The sequence below is a fragment of the Schistocerca gregaria genome, chromosome 2 (genome assembly GCF_023897955.1).
Source record: "Schistocerca gregaria isolate iqSchGreg1 chromosome 2, iqSchGreg1.2, whole genome shotgun sequence".
In the NCBI taxonomy this organism is placed as follows: domain Eukaryota; kingdom Metazoa; phylum Arthropoda; class Insecta; order Orthoptera; family Acrididae; genus Schistocerca; species Schistocerca gregaria.
Genome location: NC_064921.1, coordinates 670,249,254 through 670,266,051, shown reverse-complemented (window position 1 = coordinate 670,266,051; position 16,798 = coordinate 670,249,254). Strand labels below are relative to the sequence as shown.

The following is a 16,798-nucleotide window of genomic DNA, read 5'->3' as shown; positions in this document are numbered from 1 at the left end:
ATATCATTTCAGCAATTAATCAAAGTTCTACTACTGTTTTAATGTGAGATTGTGTAGGGCATTGTGTACCTTTGTATTTGTAGGATAATGTGCATCGTCATATGTGTATTTTGCTATGTATTTTGTGACGAAATCCGAGCAATATAAATTGTCTCTGGCTGAATAAGCACTACTACTACTACCACTAAAACCCGTATATGGTATTGTATGTTTCTGTAATAGTATGTAATACTAATTCAGTATCCACTTTTCAATTTTACGGTAATGCATATAATTCGCAGAGCCTGTTGCCCTTATTATACAAGTGTCCAGCGAAGAATATAACATTAAAGAAAGTAGATAAACAATTACATCACCACGTGAATTTACTCCAAGCCATCGGTGAGTAACTGAATTCCTTTCATACAAAGTAATATTTCTAAATAAAAATATCATCTTTACTTACAGTAAATTTTTTTTATAGATACTGAAGTTACGTGTTTTTCCATGCCAGGACTTACGTCCCTCAGGTTTAATCTTTGATGTCTAGTATTTTAATGATTGACTGAAATTAAATTTTGAAACGAAAAAGTAGTTATAAGTAGCCCTACATATTTTTGTTTGGTTTAATTGCATTTATTGGTTAATATCTTGTTGCTGTTTATTTTAGGTAATGTTGATGGTAATAGGTCGGTGATTCCCACAGCTATATGTCACGTGTTTTGTTAGGTGTGCGTTGTACAAGTGTTCAGGTGTAGTGTAATTTTGTTCCGCTTAGAGTCTCTGCTGTACAACTTCCGTGCTTCCTTTGTTAGTATGTTATGTACAGTTCAGAGTTGTTGTGATATGCGGAATTTGTTAATGCTATGTGTTGTACTCATTTGTGATTAAATACATCGGAAGAAGCGTTAAGCCTTCATCGTTGTGTAGTGAAGTCTCCGTCGTAATTCTGCTGACGGGAATTTAAGAAATTTTGAAACGTCGTAATGCCTGTGAGTATTACGCTTAAAGTTGCGAGAAGTAGTACAGTACATACTTTGTTGCGTATTATAACTTAGTTTCACTTGTAGGATATGTGTCGCATAAGACTATCATGAGTAACCCCCCCCCCCCCCCCCCACACCATCCAGTTGAAGTACGGTATTTTCTTTGAAGAACATTACGTCTGTTTTTAATCATACTTCATTTATCTTATACCATTGGCTTGTATTAATACAACGATAACTCTGTTGTATTCGACGACTTACCATATTATGTACGTTTTACCTCAGCTGTAGTTATCATGCGCGCCTATATTGGCTAATCACATGCACATTCCGCGTCATATATTCAGTTTCACTCACATTGTTATCGTTGCGTTTCGCTCTGCTCATTTCTACAGCATTCTTGTTACCTGCCTGTATGAAGGTATCAAACCAGACAAGCAACAGAATTATGGTACTTACTTTATATGAAAGACATTCTTGCAGAAAAAGAAATTGATTCACATTACTGGAAAATGTGACAGATTTGTGTCATCATTAGTAGATGTATGTCTAAATGGTATATAAGTACTCAGTAGCATATTTGTCAACTTTTCTATAAACATAGCTAATGTTTTTATAGTCTTTATTTGCAGGCACTGTATTGAAGATTGTTTTTTGTATGTAGAAAGCATACTTTCCTGATGTAGGTCCATGCTCCGAACTTCTCTCTCTTCCTGAATTTACTTTCCAGTTTTTGTTTTTATGATGAAAAGTGTTTTAAATATTAACAAGTACATATAAAAATGGCACGAACGTAAACATGCTACCTGAAGGTCAATCTGTTACCACAACCTTGATTTTGGCTCACATTCGTTGCCCTCAACAACTCACAACCAAATTATCTTTTATGTTTCATATTTTTATTTATTCACCATTCAGTGTGTATGTGTATACCATGCAGTTGACTTCGTCAAATACATTATCTCTGTCTCTCTCTTTGTGTGTGTGTGTGTGTGTGTGTGTGTGTGTGTGTGTGTGTGTGTGTGTGTTTTGAGGGCAGGGGGGGGGGGGGGGAGGGTATCCCTCAAGGAGAGGAATTTCTATTTATTGCTAAAGTTAAGTGAGTAAGTATGATAGTTATTTAGTAATCTGTGTATGGCCAACACGCAACCACGCATTAAAATATAGTGGTGAAAATCAGTTTGCACCTTCTCAGGCTTCCCACAAATTTTGTTTCGATTGATAGTTTTCTTTAATTTGCGGAACAGAAATTAGATAGTGCCTAATTACAAATATTGCTTTTGCTGACAGTGCAGTTAGGCTCTGTGTTTGCTTTACATGATCATTTCAGTTTTCTTTAAAGCGTAAGACAAAAAAGGTTTTGGTAGATGGGGTACTTGGCTGCAAAGGAAACAGAGAAAATTTTTTTTGTGTGTAACTAGCTATATAAAGTAAATTTTTGTTAGGCCTTCTTTATTTTTGAGACTTTTACACAATATTATTATTATAAACTACTTGTTATGTTGCCAAAATTTCCAGGATAAATATGTGGCAATTTTCTGTAAACATAAAATTGTAAAAGGTTTCTTTCTTTTCTAAGGAATTGCACATTTAACCTATTTTGAGGTTGCACTGTTCAGATTTATTTTATATCAGGCAAATACAAGAAATGACTAGTCCCAACAGCAATAATTTTGTTGTAGCAATTTCTGAGATAAAATCAAGTTACATAGGCAAGATTGATAAGCACAACCAGTCAAGATAATAATCTTGATTGCTCTGCACATCAAAACGTCTGATATTAAAAATACAGACAGAGAGGAATAGGAGCATCTTAATCTTTATTATCACAGCATGTAACATTGGTGTTTATCTTAAGTTAGAAATGCTGTCCTGCAAACTTAATTTGTGTTGCTTGTGAGTCATCCTTTCCCAAACCTTTATTTAGTTTCTCCAAGTTCTTCAATAGCCATTAGCTATCCAAGTTTTAAGTTTTCCATTGTTTCTCAGAACCATTGAAGTATATACTGGGCATATTATTTTGAAAACAGTGCAACCAATTTCCTTTCTGTCTCAAGCATGTGCTCTGCATTTAATAACATCATCATAAATGAGAACTTTAACACTAATCTTGCTTTCTTGAAAATATTAACTTTCTTTGTCGTATTTGTTTTTCACATCATTGAACTTCTGTTTCAATAACTGATCTTATTTCTCCCATTCTGTGTGCTGTGTTACCTGTTTTTCGTATAAAAAAGTGCCAGATCTCACATACTTTGCTGTACCATTGTTTTTGTACACAGTTACAAAAAAGGGGTTACAGGGAACAGAGGGGTGGTGCAAGCCTATTGGTGAAATTTTATTACAGTAGATACTTCAGACTTAACATGTATTATCAGGTGGACCAAAGGCTGCATTATGCACAAAAAATTAGCAATTCAAACTATGAATGAAACATAATAAAAAGTGAGACACATAGCAACATTAAATATGAAAAGGAAGCGATTTCACATTTCTCTCATGTCACAGACCAGAATATTAAAAAATTGCAGCCACCGAATTCACTGTAGCTGAGAAACAGGACACCACATTAATCTGCCTCCAACAGAGTCTATAGGCCTGCTTGATTACTTGTAACTAGCCCGAACAACACATTTTGTTTCAATCACATAACTCCTGAACAAATTTTGGAAACCTCTTATATTAATTAAAACACAGGATTTTCTGAATATAGTGCTGAATAAAAAAAGGTTTTAAAGTCAATTGCAGATGTAATCAGTCACGTATTGCATCTGTGTAATCCTGTGGTGAAAACTAGTGGGTTATCTGATATATTAAATTAAGTTGTGCACTCCACAAAACGAAAAAATGTAGTATCACATGACTGTAATGTCAGTGAGTCACTGTTGGAAGCGACCAACTCATGCAAATACCTGGGTGGAACACTTTGTAGGGATATGACGTGGAATAATCACATAGGCTGTCACGGGTAAAGCAAGTGGTAGACTTTTGTTCATTGGTAGAATACTGGGGATGAACAATCAGCCTACAAAGAAGATTACTTACAAATCACTCGTACAGCTGATTTTAGAATAATGCTCAAATGTCAGAGACCCATACCAAATTGGACTAACAGGGTATATTGAACGTATACAGAGAAGGGCAGCACAGATGGTTGCAGGTTTGTTTAATCCATGAGAGAATGTCATGGAGATACTGAAGGAACTGAAATGGAAGGCTTTTGAAGGTAGACATAAAGATTAGATTAGATTAGTACTTGTTCCATAGATAATGAATACGATACTTCGTAATAATGTGGAACATGACAGGTTAATAAAAGGTGTTTATACAAGATATTACATTTCACAAAATATTACATGACAATTTTTTTGTGTGTGTGGGTTGGGGAGGGGGGGTTGGGGAAATTACCCACTTACTATATCCAAAAATTCATCTAATGAGTAGGAGTTGCCATTAAGAAATATCTTTTAATTTCCTTTTAAATGCTATGTGGCTATCTGCCAGACTTTTTGATGCTATTAGGTAAGGGACCAAAGACTGTTGTGGCAGCATAATTTACCCCCTTCTGAGCCAAAGTTAGATTTAACCTTGAGTAGTGAAGATCATCCTTTCTCTTAGTGTTGTAGCCATGCACACTGCTATTATTTTTGAATTCGTTCGGATTGTTAATAACAAATTTCAGAAGTGGATGTATATATATTGTGAGGCTACAGTGAAGATCTCTAGCTCTTTAAATAAGTGCCTGCAGAATGATCTTGGATGAGCTTCAGCAATTATTCTGATTACACGCTTTTGTGCAATGAACACTCTTTTACTCAATGATGAGTTACCCCAGAATATGATGCCATGCGAAAGCAGAGAATGAAAACTATCCTGAGAAAGCCTATTAACAAAGTTTGAAGAACTATCTTTAAATGATGACTCTGGGAATATACTACAATCCCCTACATATTGCGCACATAGGGATGTTGAGGATAAGACGAGAGTAATTGCTGCATGTACAGGGGCATTCAGTTATTTTTCCTGTGCTCCCTACGTGAATGGAATAGGTAGAAGCCCTAGTAACTGCTACAGTGGGACATACACTCTATTATTCACCAAAGTGCTTTGCAGGGTATAGATGTAGATGAGGTTGTGATATCAAAATACACAAGTGAAGGAAGGCATGTAACATGACTGTGTAGACCATATCACACAAAAACTTCAACAACATGCTATCGAGGACAGTGCTGACTTGGCCAGAATCCTTCTTACAAAACAGGAAGCAGAGTTGTCTTAATGGGGGAAGATATAGCAATAAACTCGGAGTAAGCAAATGTAACGTATGGAGTCCCGTAGAGTTCAATCATTGGGCCACTGTTTTTCTTGGTGTGCAGCATAAATTGTGATCAAAGGATCTAACTCCGAAATACAGATTACAGTCCAGACAGTCACTAATCAAGTGCACAAATGGTTCACAACAAATAACCCAACACTTTCTTTTCAGAAACTAATATTGTGCAGCTTCAGACAACAAATAAAATCTTCAGGTTCCTTAAATATATATAAACAGCAATAAAATTTATGAATTTTAATTTTATCCATTGTTTACCAGTGTTTCGTCCGCGACTGTTTTACTTTCGTAAAATAAAGAACAAACCGCCTTCAGTCACAAGTTGCATTTATTTATTGCACTATGCATTTCGAGCCCTGGAGGCTCATCTTCAGGTGCTTCCTGAAGATGAGCCTCCAGGGCTCGAAATGCATAGTGCAATAAATAAATGCAACTTGTGACTGAAGGCGGTTTGTTCTTTATTTTACGAAAATTTATGAACTCTCAAATACAAAATTTTTAGGCACCCCGGTGGATAGAAAATGGGAACCAACAACTCGGCTGTATACCCAGAAACGCACCATTATTTTGTTATATCTTTTCAGTTACGCAGAATTGTCTTGCCCTGCAAAATTTTGCAAATTCATTGCTTACAGTGTTTTTTCCAGGTTAAAACAACATTGCCTCTTCGTGACTTTCTTTTCTTCACACACCATCTGGCATTACTTCTGGTTGTCATTATTTACTGTCTACAGTCCTGATTTATTGTAGTTGGATGTACCACACTGGTTTATGCTTTATGATTGTCATTATTTACGATTTCTTATGCATCTGATCTATAATATCACATTGCGCCTGAGTGTTGTCTGTTTCTGACTGAAACTGGTTGTTTAATAAAGTGACTGTACAGTTGTGTGCAAACCACGATTTTCCAAAAATTTATAGAAGCTCTAAATTGTTGCCCCCTAAAATAATATTTAAAATGTTTTTGTTGGAAGAATGAGTAAATGCTTTCAGGTGTCACCGAAGAAGGATACTTTGTGAATCGGCAGAAGAAGCCAAGCTGGTAGCTTCCCTGCCATACTGTGGCAACAAGCAGCAAGGTAGGACATGTACTGCAGAGGTATGGATTGAGACCAGTGTTCCAGCCTGCCCCCAAGATATGAGATAATGTTGCACCCTGTTAAAGACAACATAGCGCTTCATGTGCTTGGTGTTTGGTGACCATTGTGAGTGTGGCAGCATCTATGTAGACCAGACAATTCACACAGTCGCAGATCGTTGTACCAAGCACAAGAGACATATTAAGCAAAGGGAGCTTGGCAAGTTGACCATAGCTGAGCATTGCCTCAAAAATGGACACAAAATACAGTTTGAGAACACAGGAGTCTTGACTCATGCATCAACAATGGGACTCAGTTATAAAACAGGTGCCTGAGATTAGAATGAACAGCAATAATTTTAACAGAGACCAGACCTACACACTGAGTAGGGCATGGGGCGGGCTTTGGATGTTGAAAGGAAGCAATGGCAGATGCTTAATGATTGTAGGGAGGTGGGAGCAGCAATTTCAAACCTGGCGCCAGACCCTTACACTACCTGTCGTCACTTGGTCCCGTGGGCTGGAGCTGCTATGAGCTGCCCAACTTGCCTTTTGCACGCACACCATTTTGGCCCTCTCTCATTGGTGCTAGCAGCCATAATCATATGTGGCAAATAGTGTCAGCCCTGGCAGTCATTAGTTTTACTCCTGACAACAATGGCAGATCTAGCCATCGAAAGCTCGAGAATTTTATTGGAATTGACGCGGCTTGAAAACCAAGATGATTTTATCCAAGGAGCAAACACTTTGATACCAAGGTATTCCGTGATACTAGCAGACTTTTCATAATTTCTTTTGTGTCAAATTCAATTTTAAGTTTATTGTTAATTTATCCATTTTAGCCACATCCATTCTAGTGTTGTCATAATTTTATACACATGTACAGAATTCATTTATGCCAGCTCTGTTGCAATTGCTGCACAGCTTTTTATATTGGTATGACTGCCAACAAGCTGTCAGCCATGACGAATGGTCACTGCCAAACTGTAGCCAAGGTCTAAGAAGTTAAAGAAGATGCTTAATTTCAATGGCTGCTTCACTGCCCTAGCCATCAGGATCCTCCCCTGCACCAATAGCTTTTCTGAAGTGCACAGATTGAATTTACCCTTACAACACACTCTTCACTCCCGGAATTATCCCATCCTCCTCAACCTACGGTAACCTACTGCTCTCACATCCTTCGCCCAACAGTTCGAATGACAGCAGGAGCGCTCTTGAGGCCATCCCACGCGCCCTGATTGCAAATTTGTATGTCAGTCTGATGATTCGACTTGTTGTGCTGCTATTCATGAACAGAATTCCATGATATATTTTCCAACAGGATAACACTCACCCACACTGCTGTTGTATCCCAACAGATTTACAGAGTGTCTACATGTTGCCTTGGCCTGTTCAATCACCAGATCTGTCTCTATTGAGTATGTATGGGACATTGTCAGATGGCAACTCCAGTGTCATCCACGAACAGCGTTAACCATTTTTGTGTTGACCAACCAGGTGCAACAGCCATGCAACATCATCCCACAAATCGGCATCTGGCATCTGTACAACACAATGCATGCACGTTTGCATGCTTGCATTCAACATTTTGGCAGTTACACTGGTTATTCATGTACCAACAGTTCACATTTGCAATGGCTTATCTCGTTCTTACATTAACCTGTGATTTTGCAGTGTTCCCAAAATTTTATTACTCTACATTAATTAGTTTTTGGTGTTGTGACTGTTTTCCATAAATGTATTAGAAAAAGCAGTGGGCTTAATTCTAAAGTGAGAGGCACTCTGGTAGCAATGGATCCCCAGTCTGAAGATAAATTGTTACCATGCATTCCTTCCATGATTACTTTCTGCTTTCTGCCATACAGGTAAGATTCAACCCACATGTCTACTATTCCACTTATTCTAAAGGTTGTTGCTTTGTTGAGGAGAATATGGCTTTAGACAGATTATCACAGAATATTCCAGTAGACATCATGTTGTCATATATGGGTTCCTAAACATTATCAACAAATGCGTTACCATCTGTTGATAATCTTTTTTGAAAACCGAACTAGCTATTGCTGAGGATGTTGTGTTTACTATGATGGTCGACCATTCTGCTGGGAATTAATTTTGCCAGTACCTTAGAAAAAAACTTAGAGTAATGAAATTAGTTGATAGTTTGTAGCACCTCTTTTCTGTTTTTATAAATTGGCCATATATTTCCATATTCTTATCTGTCAGGGACTACTCCTTCCTCAAGTGACATACGACAATATGGCTTTAAGTACTTCTCTGCAGAAATATTTCAATTAGTTACTGTGAATGTTATCAGCTCTAGTAAAATTTTTACTTTTTGAAGACACAATTATTTTTTCTAGTGTCTTCATGTCATTTTCCAAACATACATCAAGAATTCTGTAGCTTTATTTACAGAACCCAAGCATTCTGTTGTGCTTGTAACATTAAGAAGTGATTGTTGAAAATGTTAGCCACCATTTCAGGATCAACAACTTTCTTGCACTCATTTCTTGAACTAACCATTTCTTTGGCACTGAATCATTCGCTGTTTCATTTTTCACATAATTCGGTATGATCTTCATTTTATTATTAGATTCATCAGTTTTCTCTTTAAGTAAATACTTTGGGATTTTTGTATTACCGTCCTTAATACCTTAGAGTACATTTTCTACTACCTCATCATTTCATTATTGTTAGACATTCTAGCTAATACATACAAGTCCCTTTTTGTTTCACATGATGTTTCTATGCCCTGAGTAATACATGGCTTAAATGTAATGTTTCACTGGTTTCCTTTAACTCTATTCTTTGGGAACACTTCCACAAAAAGAATTGTAGCTTGATTAATAAATTCATTAAATTTTGTGTTAACTACTGCTGCATTATGTACAGACAAGTCAACTAGCTGTAGTTTCTGTCTGTATGGCTCCATTCTTTATTTATGTGTTAGTATCATTGTTTCCTACACAATTTTGGTTTTATCATAAGATTGAACTGAAGGGTAGTAAGAAAGCATCATGGGTTGACAGCATACCTAGGACTTGACTGACTGTCGAGCTGCTGTGCTTAGACTTATCGACAAAAACATTATTACTAATGAAGACTAGAACAGTCAGTTACCCTAGTGGGTAAAGCTGCTACTTGCACTAAATTGTAAGAGCTTATCACACTTTTACCACATTGAGCCAAGAAATTGATGTTAAAGTCACCAGATAATGTGGTTGTAAACTTTTTGTACAATTTGTTGGAGACTACTTCACTCTGTTTGAGAAAGATTACCTACAGATACCCTATAAATTGATAATATTTTGTATGACAACTGGTGTGGTAAGTGCTGTCAGTTCTATGCCAGACACTTTAAAGCTTAAATCTAGGACTTGAAATACATCATTATTTCTAGCATAAATCATTACTTCACCTTTCTTCACAGTAGGTCTATAGTAATGAAATGATAAACTGAACCTGCCAATGCACACCACTTGAATTCCACTACTGACATGGTGTTGGTGAACCATAATGTCATGTTGCTTTTCACTTCCAGTATCATTGACATTCATTACTAACTGGACTATTTTATTAAGTCCTCTTAAGTTCAGGTAGAAAAGTACTAAAAATGTAGAGTTGGTTTGCACCATTTTTTAGAATTGTTAGTTCAGTGTAATTTCACTGAGCACACATACTGGAGATTTGGGCTTCTGATCCTCTGCTATGCCCTCTTCCTCTGTAGTGAAGGATACCAAAAATTCTCCTGGAGTCTTGGAGTCTCTTTTCTTCTAGCTTCACTGCTCTTGTGATTGCTGCTGAAGATTCCGATAATTCTGACAGCCTACTGTGTTGAGTGTCCTGGCACGTGATATTGTATTAGTGTGTGTTGTCAAATCAGTTGTCAGTAATTCTTCTACTGCTGGTACAACCAGATTTTGTTTCTTGATAATGGAACCTTTCATTGAACATGCTGCACAAGATGTCAATTTATATGGTCCAGCTGTTTATTTTTCTGGCTGTGGGATTGTCTCATGTTTCTCTGTTTTGGTATTGGGAACAAAATTTAAGATCTGCGCGCATAATTCTCTTTTCGCCTTACAATTCCTATGCAGACCATATATTGTGAAGTGTTCCCTAAGTAAACTGCCTGCCTCAATAAATTTAACGTGCTTAAAACTGTTACATACTTTGCTTGCTTGCTCATGCACTACATTTTGTTCGTGGTGTACAGATGAGCTTTCTGTTAGGTCGTATTGGTGAGGAATGTTTACTACAAAACTCTTCATGTGAAGAATTTTTCTAGCACTCCCCATTGAGTTGTTGTTCCTGGGTGGCTTTTATTTGTATAAAAGTCACAACTTTTCTGTAAAAATTTTTCACAGCTTTTCAGTATGTTAGAGAGAGGAGCTCCAGGTTTAGCAGTGCCTGTTACTTTAAATTCGGTTTGCATGTTAAACATAATTCCAGCTAGGCCTTTTTTGTGACTGTCATATAATATGCATATTTCATGCATCTTCTTCCTTCTGTTTGTGTTATCATTAGTTTTTGTTTTGTTCATATTTTGCAGCTTTTTATAGTTACATTTTGTGGCTTTTCAGTGTTTGCATTTTGTTGGTTTTGACAAGGAGCTGAACAAAAAGTTTGTTTTACATCACTGATATACTGTTGGTTGTACCATCATTCTTTCCAGGCCCTCTTTTTCTTATTCTTCTGGCGGAAACTGTGCAGAATAATGATCATGTGTATGTGCCACAACCTCTGATTTTATTACTGTTACCCATATGCAGTGTGTATGTAGAAGAAGGTGTTGTATTTTTCAAATATACTATGAAGACATGTTCTTACAATAACAATAGCAAATTTCCATGCAATTCACTATGTCTCTTTGAGGACCAACCCAGTAGAGATAACTAATACACTTACCAAATGATTTAATAAACCAACCACCAATTTGCAACACTTTTCTTATCTATTCAGTCAACACAACCAAACATGAGCCTGTTTTATTGGTAGTTTCAAAGGTCGTGAAACTCTTGCCAGATTAAAACTGTGTGCTGGTCGGGTAATTGAACCTGGAGTGTTTGCCTTTTACAGGCAACTTCTTTGAAGTCTGTAGGCTAGCACAAGGTGCTAGTAGATGTAAAACTGAGGGTAGGTTATGAGCCATGCTGGATAGCCCTGTTGGTAAGTGAAAGGTGAAAGTGTTTATTTCAGGTCACAATTCAGCACATATTGCAATTGCCCAGGAAGTTTCAAATTTTCCTACACTTCACACCACAGTGAAAATCATTCAGCAATCTTGAAGGTTAGTTCCTTTACAGGTCAAATTCTCACGGAATCCTTCTAATAATCACATTCTCAATTTTACTGTCTACACTGTTCGATGGAAAGTAATATTGATGAGCGGTTTTCACTGAATGGATTGGTAGTCAGGAGCTCATATTGTCAGCCAATCATCAGATTGTAATAACACTCAGAAAATGTATTTTTTGTGCCAATATACACTCTTTTAAATGGAACAATGCCTACGACATTAAAAATAGGGTAAATTAGAACGTCAATAGCGTTTGTTGCAGGATTCTAGTGTGGGTCATTTATGAGATATCGTATTTGAATAGTTTCCACATCACACTTGTTCAGTACCCGTGGTAGCACACACCTAAAAACGACGTAAGTGCACACACTAGTTACGTGGACTCCGACCAGTAATGAGACGTTTGAGCATCACAGATTGTGTTCAAAATGTCCACTGGCAGCGGCAGTACATGCTTCGTGTCTGCTATGGAATGACTGCTGCACACATGGTAGAATTTCAGCGGATATGTCCGAGGAGGCTGCAGTAATACGTCGATGCATAACATCGGGTGTAGTTGGTATGTCCTTGTAGACAGCATCCTTTAGCTTTCCCCACAGAAGTAAGTTTACAGGCGTCAAATCCAGGAAACGGGTAGGCCAAGGTACAGGTCCTCCGCATCCAATTCAACAATTTGGAAAAAAAATTGTGAAGACATGCTGTAGTACTTTGTGCCCTTGCTAGACAGCCATAATTTTGGTACCATAGCTTCCTCCTAGTCTGCAAAGGAACGTCTTCTGGCAGCCGTGGAAGATGGTCTGTTAGAAGGCTGCAATGCTTGTATGCGTTCAGTGTTCCGTCTAATGAAAATGGGCCTAAGAACTGATAATTCACTGTCCCACTCCACACATTTACACTACTTTACATGTTTCACTTGAGAAGACAAGATTGTCAAGAGACCTATAGTGCATGCTTTGGTGGTATACCTGGCCATAATTGTTAAATGTGGCTTCATCATTAAAGAAGATTCATGATACATCAGGAGTATCGTGTTTCAATGCCCGTGTACAAAACTAAAACAATTCTCATAACCGTTTCCATGTAGCTCGTGATGGAGAGAGATGGGACAGGTATGGAACTTATGTTGAAGGAGAATACCTGACTCGTGTCATGCAATTTTGTGGGAGCTAACCTGCAGATCAAATGTGAAAGCAGCAAGAACATTAATTTCCCCATTTTCAGTTGTCACTTGTTTCCTACTGTTAAGTTGTCTAACTGTTACACTACCACTTTCTTGTAGCTGGTTGTAACTGCTGAGATCATTGACATCTTGATATCTTGTTGCACACACTGTACAAAACTGAAGTGGATTCTTCATGAGCATGTCGGGTTTTGCTGGATTGGTAATTCCTATTGTCCACTCATGATCTACTGCTTGAACTATCACAAGCTAACTGATCAGCAAGTCACAGTGCTCTCAAGGAACACACAAGAACACTGTAAGCAAACATAACAAAATCGTACCTAGCAACTACGCACATTAAATGGCATAAAAATTGTCGGTGTGGAGTTGCTTCAAAATACAATAGCTCATAAATGGCTCACACTAGACTCCTGCAATGAACACCACTGACATTGTAATTGACCCTACTTTTAGTTTGTTGATATCAATAGGCATTGTTTCATTTGCACAATAAATTCACTTTTATTAAAAAATCTGATGATTGGCTAACAGTACGGGCCACTGACTGCCAATGCATTCTGTGTGGACTTCACATCAACAGCACTTCCCATTGCCGGAATATTTGCAGTGCAAGTTCTAGGTGATTCATCGAGTGTATATAATTTTTTACGGGCTGCCAGTTTTTAAATAAAAATGTGTCAGTGGAGTAGGAGTTGTCCAGGAAAAGTAATTTTAGGTTATACTTAAAACTTAGTTTGCTGTGTGTCAGACATTTTATGGTATTGCAGAAGTGATCAAAAACTTTTTTTGCTTCATGTTGAACTTCTGTCTTAAGCGGGTGTCAGCTTTAATAAAGGGTAATAAAGATCGTATTTTTCCTACCCAGAAGAAATAATTTTAGGTTATATTTAAAACTGGGTTTGTTATGTGTAAGACATTTTATGGTATTGGACAAGTGCCCAAAAATTTGTTTTGCTTCATGTTGAACTTCTGAGTCAGTGGCACATTTTATAAAGGCTAATAAAGGTCATTTCTTTCTGTAGTGTTGTAGGTATGAGCATCACTATTCTTCTCAAACCGTGATGAATTACCTATTTCATTAGCAAATGTGTGAATTGTGATGGTGCGCTTAAAATGCCTAAGTCCTTGAAGAGTTACATGGTAACCATGGGTGAATACATATTATTCTTACTGCTTGCGTTTATGAAATCAGTACTTTCTTTTCAAATGGTGAGTTGCCTCAGGAAATTAATCCATAAGACATTATTGAAAGGAAATGTGCAGAACATGTCAGAAGATTGAGTTGTTTGTTTCCAGGACTAGCAGTTATATGAAGAGCAACAGTAACTGAAATTAATTGTTCGAGCATCTCAATAATATGCTTCTTCCAGTTCCAATTTTTACGAATATTTACACCCAAATATTTGGAGCATTCTATCCTGTTCACTGACTCCAAGTGCTACATCAATTGTTGGCATTACTCATTATTTGTTGTTCAGAAATCAGTGCAGCATGCCTTCTCAAAATTAAGGCAGAGTCCATTTTCTGAGAATCATTTAATAATTCTTGTAAAACCATTTAAAATCTCTTAAGTTGCTTTGTCTCTGATGAGGTTTATTATAACAGTAGTACTGGCCGCAGAAAGTATCAATTCTGCTTGTTAAATATTAAGTGGAACGTCATTCACGTGTATAAGGAATACAATAATCATAATATTCATCTTCCTTTCGAGGACTAGTCTGCTTACTCTTCCGAATTCACGAACAAAATCACTCACATCTTTTTTGAGGTCTTCCAATATCTCTTCTCCCATTTGCTTATCTTTCAGGATCGTCTGGGTAATTCTAATTTTCATGTTGTCTCCAGTATTCATTATCTTTTTGAATTTTTTCCATTCTTATTGAAAATATTTAATTCTGTTCGAATATCTTCATTTCTCATCATGTCTCTCCCTGTCCAGCCCTTTGTCTTCCTTAGTAACCACATGTGTAATGTTTGAATTGTTATGTATTTATCTGGTGGCAGCTCAGATTTCGCTTCCTTAGGATAACGCAGGAATCAGCATCACTTTACAGAATTTGTACTTTTTGTACTATATGGCTCAGTTTTCTGTTAATTGTACTACAGACAGGTTGGAATTTGTGTGGTTTATTTTCAATATCAGAGTCAGAATGAAAGCTTATATCATACATAAAATAAGAGATTTGAGAGACTTGTTAAAAAATTATCCAAAACAGTTTTTTAATGTAACTGGATATTTTTCTTGGAGTGCCATTATTTTGCTTTTATTACTAGACTTTTTAAAGTTATAGTTCTTGGATTTTTCATTGAGCTCACACACTGATCTTTGGAGATCATCTTCATTCTTTTGAATAATGACAATATCATTTGCAAATAAAATACTTTCAGTTATTCCTCTTTCCTTATCTTAATTCCACTTTTTACTTTACATTTTCAATTATGAAGAATGAATTCCATGTAAATATGCTGATAGGGGAAAAAATCCCAACATCAAGAAATAATTAATGTAGAGTAATGAAATTTTGGGGATACAGTTGACTAGGTAACATATTTAAGTGATTAACATTGCAAGATCACAGGGTAAGGTACGTGCAAGAAAAGCCACAGCAAATCTGAACCGCTGGCACAGTAATAACTGGAGTAATGGCCAGAATGTTGAATTCAAGCATGAAAATTTGGATGCATTGTTTTGTACAGTTGCTGGATTCAGTTTGTGGGGTGAAATTCCATGCCTGCTGCATGTGGTTTGTCAATAAAAGACGGATAATGCTTGTTGTGAATGACACTGGATTTTTTTTGTCTGATGATGTAACATACATGCTCGATTGGAGACTGATATGGTGATCAAGTAGACCAATGCGACTCATTGACACTCTTTATTGGTTACAACAGCGGTTTGTGTTGAATGTTATCCTGTTGGAAAATGCCCCTGGGAATGCTGTTCGTGAATGGCAGTGCAACTTGTCGAATCACTAGACTGATACAAATTTGCAGACAGGGTGTATGGAATAACCATGAGAGTGCTCCTGCTGTCATATGAAATCACACCCCAGACACCCAAATCCATGTGTAGGTCCAGTGTTTCTCTAGGCTACAGACAGGTTGGTTGAAGGTGCTCACCTGGTCTCCCCCTAACTAACATACACCCACCACTGGCACCAAGGCAGACTGGCTTACTTCAGAAAAGACAATAGGCCTCCACTTCAGCCTCCAATGAGCTCACACTTGACACCACTGAAGATAGAAACTATGGTGGTTTGGGATCAGTGGAATGTACACTACAGGATGTGTGGCTCGGAGCTGACCTTGAAATAACCAGTTTGTTACAGTTTATTCTGCCAGTGTGGTGTCAACTGCTGCAGAGACAGTACAATGAACCATACGCCAAACATGATGATTTTTCCTCTCAGTACTACCACTTGGCTATCTGTAACTTCCAGTGACCACTACTGCTAGCAATGATATACAGTGGTTACATTCCTGTCAAGTATTTCTGCATTTCTCTGGGAGGAACATGTAGGGTCTTGCAGCCCCTGTTACATGACCTCGTTCTAATTCAGTGAGCTGGTGATAACGGTGTCTTCAATGTCTTAAAGGCATTCCTGGCTCTGCTAACTTCAACCCACTATAGCCGATCTCAAAGGTAACTAATGATCATGATTACTATAGTGTGTATTTAAAGCAAACCAGGTTCGCATCCTCATTGTGGCACTACTAGTGCAACCCTTATGCAACTGGCATGAAATATTGAATAGATGCCAACTTTCAGATTTAGAAATGTGCCTATCAACTTTTTGTTTATCTCACACAATTCCTTCTTGGTGTTGGGATTTTTTTCCTCCAGTGTATTAAAAAGGGTAGCTGATCATCCATATCCTTGTCAATCAGCTTTGTTGATAATTATTTCTTCTGATTGATTGCTAGTTTTGTTTATTAC

The 16,798-nt window shown here is 37.3% G+C and overlaps 1 protein-coding gene across 2 annotated transcripts in view; it reads left to right on the top strand.

Annotated features, from left to right (window-relative positions):
- The first annotated feature begins 530 nt into the window (after window positions 1-530).
- Window positions 531-16,798, top strand: part of LOC126334713 (uncharacterized) — a 127,583-nt gene continuing 111,315 nt past the window's right edge. The window contains exon 1 of one of the 2 annotated variants that reach the window (XM_049997224.1): window positions 531-971. The gene's annotated coding sequence lies outside the window, so the exon portion shown is untranslated. The remainder of the gene's footprint in view (window positions 972-16,798) is intronic. The other variant, XM_049997223.1, reaches the window with a different exon arrangement.